Source organism: Lissotriton vulgaris, chromosome 4_1 (assembly GCF_964263255.1).
Source record: "Lissotriton vulgaris chromosome 4_1, aLisVul1.2, whole genome shotgun sequence".
Lineage (NCBI taxonomy): Eukaryota > Metazoa > Chordata > Amphibia > Caudata > Salamandridae > Lissotriton > Lissotriton vulgaris.
This window is the reverse complement of record NC_141691.1, coordinates 1,312,479,423-1,312,489,113: the sequence shown is the minus strand read 5'-3', so window position 1 is coordinate 1,312,489,113 and position 9,691 is coordinate 1,312,479,423.

Sequence of the window (9,691 nt, the reverse complement as noted above, 5' to 3'; positions counted from 1 at the left end):
GTTATTCTTCAGATGAAAACTCTTAAGAACCAGCTTCGTTTGTTCATGCTCCCAAACTTGTGAAAAAATTCCATTTACGGTGCCCTCTGAAACCCCACCCTGTAGGGCGGCCTTTGAGGGGAGCGACTGCTGGGGTTTCTACAAAAAGTCTGGCTCAAACTCATGCCTTGAATTGATCTTGTGAATTATTGTTGTGTGGCCACATACTATTTCATGTTCAGGATTTGGAGCTCCTTTTTTGTACATGTTATGTTATTACTGAACTTGCTTTACCAAGTTAATGTGCACATGCAGGCAACGGTTAGATTAGTAACTCTAAAAAGAACAGTTTGCATGTGAAACACTCATTAGAGATCCCAACATGTTTCCAGCACGTTCTTTCGTTAAAGCGCTGACTCATTAGCGTACGTGTACAGAACCCCATCCCACCGATCGCCTATAAAAGACCTGTTGCTTGCGTTCGTTCTTTCAATCCCTTATTTACCTGTGATTCCAGCGCGGGTGAAATCTCCGGCTCCGGGTGAATCGACTTCTCTAGATGTTGTTTCAGTCTTCGGATAACTTCCTGCTTTCTCCCTCGTTGTCCTGGCAACTTTCCGACATCGGATCTCTTCCACTCGTGCTCCTGTCCCGCATCTAAAATCCTCCTATCAGCTGCAAAAGAAAAGGGTACAAGACATTTCAAAGAACATTATCTAGTTGTTTATATTGTAAATATTTGATTACACATCGCGTGCAAAGATTATTAGTGAGTCTGGTTTTAGGACTAGTGACTGGGTTAATAAAACTGTGATTTAATGATATTTCTACTCAATAATGATCCTCATATTTTTACAGCACAACTAAGAATAGTTTCAAGCACCATTACTCTTCTGCCATTTACAATTAAAGAAAAGATCACACAATAAATGACTATGTGACAAAGAAGGTATTGATCATGAATAAATATTCAATATAAATGGTAAACTGTAAAGGATAAGGCCAATAGAATTAATATTTGTTTTCTCGTTTGTTATTGGATTGTTATAGAAGAAAAAACTGCAACATCCTCCGAAGTAACGAAGAGGAAGAGTTGTGTTTAAGAAAATTGGCAGTGCTGGAGTGTCTTTTCTCATTTTTATTTAGTTATTGTTATTTTGGCCCATTTATCCCCACCCACTGGAGATCTAATTTAAACAAACTGTTTATCTAAGTACATTTTAGGTTGACTTAGGTTTTTGGAGGCTTTGGTAAATATCCTTTAATCTCTCAGGTGGAACAACCTGGAATTCAGGTGAGTGAAGGTTAACACTGGAATGGGAACCAGTTCTAACTTGTTATGCACAGCTCTAGCAGGCATTTTATTATCCTCTAATTGATTGTAGTAGTACTTTTATATAACTTGTTATGTGGACAAGTGAAATCTTTCTACTATAAACAAATACAGTGCACACTTTTGCTAGTTATCATTATTCTCTATTTCACTTTTTAAATATAAGTCAATAGTCTACCTTTGTTGCTTGTAGTGAGTGTGTCAACAGCATATACAAACATACTCTGTTTTTTCAGCACATAAATTTTGCGATCCTTTTATCAAAACTATCACCTGTAGCACCTGTGTCCTGTTCCACAATTCCTCCTGTTATCAACTCTTCATTTTTCCTACAGTCCTGTTCTGGAACAAAGAAACAAAACTGCACATCATAACAAACCTTTTCTACCTCTCCGCAGTACCACGTACAATTGCCCTATTTCTCCTATACATAAAGCAGGAGTTTTCACATAATACAGCCTCCAAACTAAAGTTTGCTTTGTTGAGTGGTGTACAGCCAAAATCCGAACATGATGAAAGGTGCTTTGGCCCACTTTCTTTGATAAACAAGCTAGTGAGTGTCCCTGCAAATGTCTATGATTTCTCAGCTTGCAAGGATCCAAACCTTGTAAAGTTCTAATTTTGTGTTTTAAACTTCGCTTTTAAAATATACGTAGGAAGTTCCTTAATATAGCAATGGATTGCTGTTCAATACTAAAATACTACTACTATTCCATTTGTATACAGGGACCTGACTACGCCTCCCTTCTACCTCTTCTACAATAACTTTTTCTACATTTCTAGGTACCATCATCTCTTTTGCTACAGAATTGCCATTCTTTATTTCATAACATCGTCCGCTTTCATCAATCACATGAACTAATCCGTTATCCTGGAGATAGCTTTCTTCATTAAAGAAAGGCTCTGTACTAGAAATATGCATCCATTCTCCACGAGAAACTATAACAAAGTTTCTTCTATTCACTTACCTGTTCTTTTGGTTTTGTCTCTTCATGCCCAAAACTATTTCGTTAACAGTTTTCATTCTATTTAGAATCAAAATGAAAAGCTTAATCTCCAAAGCAAAGGCCTTATCAACTACTTTCTCGTCTCGTTCTTTCTGTTTCAGTGCCTCTCTCCTTCTTCTGTACTTTTTCATAGTTCTTTGTAAATTTATAATCACTCCACTGCGAAATATTCTGGCTCTGATTTCCTTAAACTGCTTCTGTCTCCTGTTTAGCGTGTGTTCACGTATTTTACAATCTTTGCTGTTCCTGCAATGTACAGTTTGTCCACTGACATTGTTTCTCGTAGGCATAGTTTCATTTTCTTTATTTTCTAATCTTCGGAAGTGTGTACATATCCTTTTAAGAAATTTATTTTTCCTCTTAGTAGCTATTTTGTTCTTTCACCAGTTTCTGCATTTTGCCCCTTTTGTAAATCATTTCTGCAAATATACTGCAGTTGCTTCTGTTGCTTTTTCATCTGAGCTTTAGAAGGCATTGCAAATGTGTGTAGTTATGTAGACATTGTTCTATAAAAAAGTCATATTTAATGTTTTACCCTAGCTGATCTACCAACTATTTTACTAGTGCTTTACACATAATACTACAAACTAAGGGGCTGATTAGGATGGCGGACGGACTAGCGTCCGCCCGCCACCCCTGAGTAAGAGGGACCGTCCGCATGGGCAGCGGCGGTCCCTCCATGGCAATTAGGATGTGACCGCCACCCTGGCGGTCACATCCTGAATTTTTTACATTGCGGCGGGTGCTGCCTGAAGCAGCACCCGCCGCAATGTAAAAGATGAAAGCAGTGCATTTGCATGCACAAAGCGGCAGGCACTGCGCGGTGCCTGCCGCTTCGTGCAGGCAAAGGCAGGGGGGTACCATAGGTACCCCCCATGTGCAACCCCCACGCCACCTTCACCCAGGGGGCCCGCAACGGGCCCCCAAAGTGAATGTCTGTATGCTTTTCCACGGCCGAAAAGCCGCCGCGGAAAAGCATTACATTCCCTCCATCCTAATATCGCTGGCGGTGTCTGATAGACACCGCCAGCCATGTTAGTGCTTTTCCGCCGCGGTCGGAAGGCGACCGTGGCGGAAAAGCTGCGGACGGCATTCAAGACCCAACAGCCATCCTAATTTGGCGGTGGGTCTTTGGAGGCTCCGCAGCAGTTTTCCCCCATCTTCTGGGCCGGCGGTGGCTTCCGCCGGCCCGGAGGATGCGGGAAAACCGCGATCATAATCGGCCCCATAGTTTTCATGTGGTGTTGCAGTTTTAAATCTACAGATAAACTTAGAAATATTACTTCATGCACTTACTTCAATATAACAAACCCAGAGCAAAACACAAAAATGTATTTATTAGTTAGCTTTTAATATTTTATCACCCTCTTGTACAACACAGCTATAGCATATCTCACTTCTCACTTGTACATGGTGAAAGAACAGTTTATCCCTCCTGCAGTAAATTTTAAAACGAATATCAAAGCAAGGATTTATATTTTTAAGCCCTTTGCATTTTCCGGAGTGTCTTTCTTGACACCCCAGTGCCATAACGTGCTGCTTCATATTTACAAAGCCATGCAAAGCCACTCTGGTACCTTTTCATGGCCTTATAAATACAGCCGCTATTCAGGCAGCACTTTTCATGAAAGAAACATACCATTGGTGTTGCTGTGGGTGTTCCTATGCAACACCCATGGTTTCTGCCACATAACCAAATTTTCAACAAATTGTAAACCTGTCAATGTGTCAGAATCCTACACCTCCCCAGGGAAGTTATAGGGAGATGCAACAAGGAGAAATACTTTTCTTTCTCCTCATGTGTTCTTATTTGTATGTGTGCTGTATTCTACCGCACAGAAACAATAATCTCCACTACACAGGCACCCTTGTACCATGGTGCAAGGATGCCTTCGTTGGTGCATGGCAGCCAGTTCTGGACCAGCACAGGGGAGAGCATAGGGGTCAATAATATTGTTGTAAATATGACACATCCCTGTGCTTTGAAAGTAATGAAGCATGGCACAGCCCAATGGCTTGAACCTCCGCACTGTATGACATTCTTTTAAATTTAGCCCCTAGAGCACAAGTGTATACATTGTCTCAACATTATAAATGCAAAAACCCAACATAAAAGCTATTGGATGCCTCTCTACCACTGCATTAGTGGTCTCCTTACTATCTCAGTACTATTTTACTTAAATGTATCAGAGACATAGGGCCAGATGTAGGTAATTCCTATTTACCGACTCTTAAATACCGAATTTTACTGATTCGGTATTTAAGAGTTGGTAAATAGGAAGGGGGCAGATGTAGGTAATTCTAATTTTAGAATTACTGAATCTGTATGATTCGGTATTTACCGATTCGGTAAATACTGAATCGGTATTGCCCATTGATTCCTATGGGCCATGAAGCCCATAGGAATCAATGGTATTTACCGAATCGGTAAATACCGAATCCTGCAAGGGTGCAGGGGGTGTCACTTTGACACCCTCTAGCACCCCAAGTACAGGCGTGTGTGACGTGTGGCACACAGACATGCCCTAAGGGCATGTCTGTGTGTCACATGGCACAGGTGTACATGCACAAATGTGCATGTACACCTGAATTAGGTATTTTACCACCCAATTGGACTGAGTGGTAAAATACCGAATTCTGAAGACCTGTAGCACTGTAAACAGTGCTACCTACATCTGTGTTTTACCGAATCGGTAAAATTACAGATTCAGTATTTTACAGAATCGGTAAATGTACCGAATCTGTAAATTTACCAATTCTGTAAAATAAGGGCCCCTACATCTCAAAAACCAATTACCTGTCGGTAACGGCCGAAATCGGCTGTTACCGACCGGTAATTGGGGACCTACATCTGGCCCATAGTTTTGTAAATGGTGCATATAACAATCTGCATATTAATGGCTATCAAAGCATATACCTCACTAATTCATCCAACTACATCCAAAGAGTATGTCACACCTTGCATATATAATACACCGCATGGTTTTAAAAGACTGCATATTCTTCAGTAAAACTTGTAAAAACATGTGTTTGTGGTTGAATACATGAATACTCCCTGGATAAATGAATCTGTGCCTACATAGTACCTATGTGATTCTATGAGGATACAGGTACTTGCTAGATTATTGCCTGTGTACATCGGAACTCCATGGGTCATTCCATCTCTGCATAGTTACTGCCTGAATGTTTACATGAGTACATCACTACTATCTGGGTGTTTGCATGAGTGCATGAGTAGTGTTTGAATTATGTGATAAGTGCATGACTAATGGCTCAATAAATCAATGCATGCATAGTTACTGATGGGGGGAATAAATGAGTGCAACTTTAGTGTCTGGATGGTTGCAGGAGTGAATAGATAGTGTATAGATGGTTTTTAGAGTGCATGGAAAGTGCATACATGATTGTTTAAGTACATGCATAGCAGTAGCAGATTGGATGATGGTGTTTCAGTGATTTTTATTCAATAAACAGGTGTTTAGATAACTACATAGGTAGTGTCTGTATGATTCAACAAGTGCATCAGTAATGACTGGCTGATTATATGGGTGCATGACTAGTGCACTCCTGCAGTAATTAAATGAGTACATAGCTACTGAATTAAATACAGATTTACTACAACAGTACTTTGTACATAATTTGATGACTGCATGAGTAGTACCTGAGTGTTTGCATGAGTTCATGCATGTGTCTCAGTATTTCATTGAATACGTGTTGTAATTGTATGCTTAGATGACTGCATAGCTTCTGCGCTAGTGTTACAATGACTGCATAGTTACAGCCTTGTTAATTGCATAAGTAAATGGTTAGAAGAGGAAGAGGTGTGGCGCAGCGGCCAGGGCGACTGACACTGGAATCTGGGGCTCAGGGCTCGATCCCCGGCACCGACGGCAGGTCAGCCCAGCACCATGTGACTCTGGGCAATAGCTTGCTTAATCTTCTTGAGGGCCCCCAGCGCCGGGACACCACTTTGGAGGTAGCTGTGCGCTTTACAAATACTTGTATTTCATTTCATTTTATTTAGAGTCTATGTGATTATTTATTTATTTATTTATTTTTTGAGTTTTATATAGCGCAAACTTGAACCGATTAGGTTATCAGAGCGCTTTACATAGCATCAGTTCCGTTACATGTTATCAAAGCACTTTCCATAGAATCAGTTACGTTACATAAGGAACACATTTCTTTTTGTTCTAGTGAATAGGGTTATCTCTTCACACGGGGGAAGGGATACACCTGGCTATACTCGAACAGTCACATAGGCGACTAGTCGTTAAAGCTATATCTCTAAACACAGGGAGGGGATACACATGGATACAATCTAAAAATCACATAGGATACTAGTCATTAGAGTTATCTTCTATCTACACAGGAGGGGCATGAATGGAAATACTCTAAGAGTCACATAGGGGTGGTAGAGAGTACAAAGGTCCACTGCAAACACTAGTGATAAGAGACAACTACATACACATAATAAGGGATATGACTGGTTAAACTCTAAGACATATAGGGGTGGTATTTTAGACGCCACAACTAAAAAGATACACTGGAGGATTCCGAAGATGAAAAATTAAAGATGTAAATCAGAGCATTTGCCTCTTTCACAAATGCGCATTGGTAAATCCAACACATCTGGCACTAAACGTTTGCCAGTAAGTGTTAGGCTAGCCTCAAAACCGATACTTTAGTGGCCGAAGCCAGTCAGGGAATAAAATAGCAAGTCCCTTGAACAGTTCTCACAATGTAAATCCGTTTCTGGCATTGTTGGGCTTCGTTGGTTTTTCGATTACCATCGTGTGTTTATGTCCTTGCTGCAGAGAGAGAAAATCCCGTTTGTTTTGTCCCTGGAAGCGTGTGGTCCGCTGCTCACCTCTGTCCCGATGGTGCTGTACACCCCCAGTAGTCTCCAGATATTTAGGATCGGCTCCGTCGGCCGTTTTCAACATTGGACGCCATTTTGGAGTCAGGCGACTGTTGCTGATCGGGGGCTATTTCGTGCTTCAGTGAGGTGTTGGGGGCAGCAATCGACTCTCCAGCTCCCAGATCGCCGCCGATGGATGGGTGGCGTCACGACCATGCTCGGTGTGATCGCGGGGCTGTGGATCGACGAGGCAGAGACCAAGACAGCCAAAATGGCGGGCCGTCACCGATCGCCGCCACCAGCCTCTGCGTATGCCCTCCAGAACTCATCAGGGAATGGCACTACCGGAGTGCCGCCACTCCTCGGCTGCGGCCGCAAACAAGTGCCCCCATGCTGCTCCTGGTGCATAGCTCGAGGCACCGGTCCGGACTCCCAGAGCCCCGGAGGGCGCCATCTTGCCACCGGGAGCATGCAGTCCAACTCTCCCCGTTCTGTTGTTGGGAGCGCACCCAGGCATGACTTTGCGGCATCTCCCAGCGCTGCATGCGCTCCGACACCCGGCCGATGTCAGTACAGGTCGGGGCGATGCTAGGAAGCGGGTAGCATGAGAGCCCGATCGCGGAGCCTCAGCAGGACACGTCTGCCTGCTGAGACTCCTCATTAGATGAATGTAGTGCCTCCATAGTTGAATGACTACATAATTTCTGCCTGCCTGATTGCAAGAGCACATGTGTAGTGTCTAGGTAATAGAATATCTCCATGGATACTGAATTACTAATTTGATGACTGCCTCACTAGTGGTTGGGTGATTGCCTGAGTACCTGAGTATTACCTGACTCACTATGAAAGTGCCTTCATTACTGTTAGATACTTAAAAGTTGTGACTATATATCTGACTCAATGGCTATCTCCTTTTTTCACTATCAAATTATCTGTTTCACTATATATATGTTTTTCTATGGAGCTATGTGTGACTAGAGTCTAGATATCACACTTGGCACATAATTGAATACATAGCTCTCTAACACCATATATTGCTTTGTTACTGAGCATCCACATGCATCAGTAAGTTTCTAAAATGGAAAACAACATTTAATTAATTTTCAAACCACAGCCAGGGATGGTTCCAAGCCATGGAGCAGAGGATAGGTGCCTTTTACAGCTTCCAAGGTGTCCTTATTGGGACTGAGATACCTACAGATTCCCTCTAGCGTGCCCACCATTGTCTCCATCCCTTCCTTCACCTCATCTACCAGCTCCGGCTGGACTCTTACCACACAATGTTGGTAGTCTATTTGAGGGACTATTTGACATGGTGTTTGAATGGGGTCCAGGATCTGCTGCAGGGTGTCTTAGTCAACAATTGCCTTAAGTTAAATTCATCAAAAACCGAAGTCATCCTTTATGGCAACAACACCTCTTTCTGGTCCCCTTCCTGGTGGCCAGATGAACTAGGGTCTCATCCGATTCAGGTAACAAAAGTGAGAAATTGTGGTGTTTTAATTGAGGACAAACTCACATACAGGGAACAAGTCAATAAAGTGATCTCTATCTCCTTTTACACCTAGGGTAGTATTAGGAAAATCAAGCAGGTCCAACCTTTTGATCTACAGAAAGCATCTTTAGTGTCCTTGTGCTCTTTAGAGTTGATTATTGCAATGGATTATATAAAAATCTTCCCAAAACATTGCTGAATAAATTATGGATCCTTCAAATCTCGGCTGCTCAGATATTGATGAAGGCCCCCAATGTCACTCTGCCTCACAGGCTATCAACAGTTTACACTGGTTGCCTGTGAGGAATTGCATCGTCTTCAAGGCCCTGGGCATTGCATACATAGTTCTTCACAGCTCAGATCCAGCATTCCTGAGGAAAAACTTCAGATGGTATGTGCCAAGTACAACCTTTCTATCAAGCTCAGCCTGTAATGTGGTTGTTCTCTCCCACAAGCTTTCCACCTGGGTAGGCAGGAGTTTTGTTATTTGCAAATGGAACTCACTCCTTTTAGGACTGAAAGCACCTCCATCCCTGCTCTTGTTCCATAAAACCCTTAAAACCTGGGTCTTGAGCCAATAGGATTCCAGCCTGTTCCGAAAGGATCATCACTTAGCAGCAAATAGTATGTGTAACCATCTTTCTAACCCCTAGCCCCAAGATGCCTCCAGGTATTTGCCTATGCTCTACAAATGTATATATCAAATCAAAATCAAATCAAATCAAATCTTCCCCTGGGAGTCTGTCTGAACATCCTGGTTGATGCTGGGGTTGTGGTCCTGGCTGTTGCTCTTTCCCCCCTGCTCCATGGCTTTCTTCTGTAAAGTGTTACACTTTTTTTAAATTTTGCATACATTTTTACACTTTTTTCATTTTCACGCACTAAAAAGTGATGCTATGGTGGTTTGGGTCGCGTTACATGCCGCAAATCAGCCTTACAACACTTTTCCAGGCAAAGCTTCACCTTGCGCTGCGCTACACCATCACGCCCGCGTCGGCGTAATTCTTTTTCTCGTA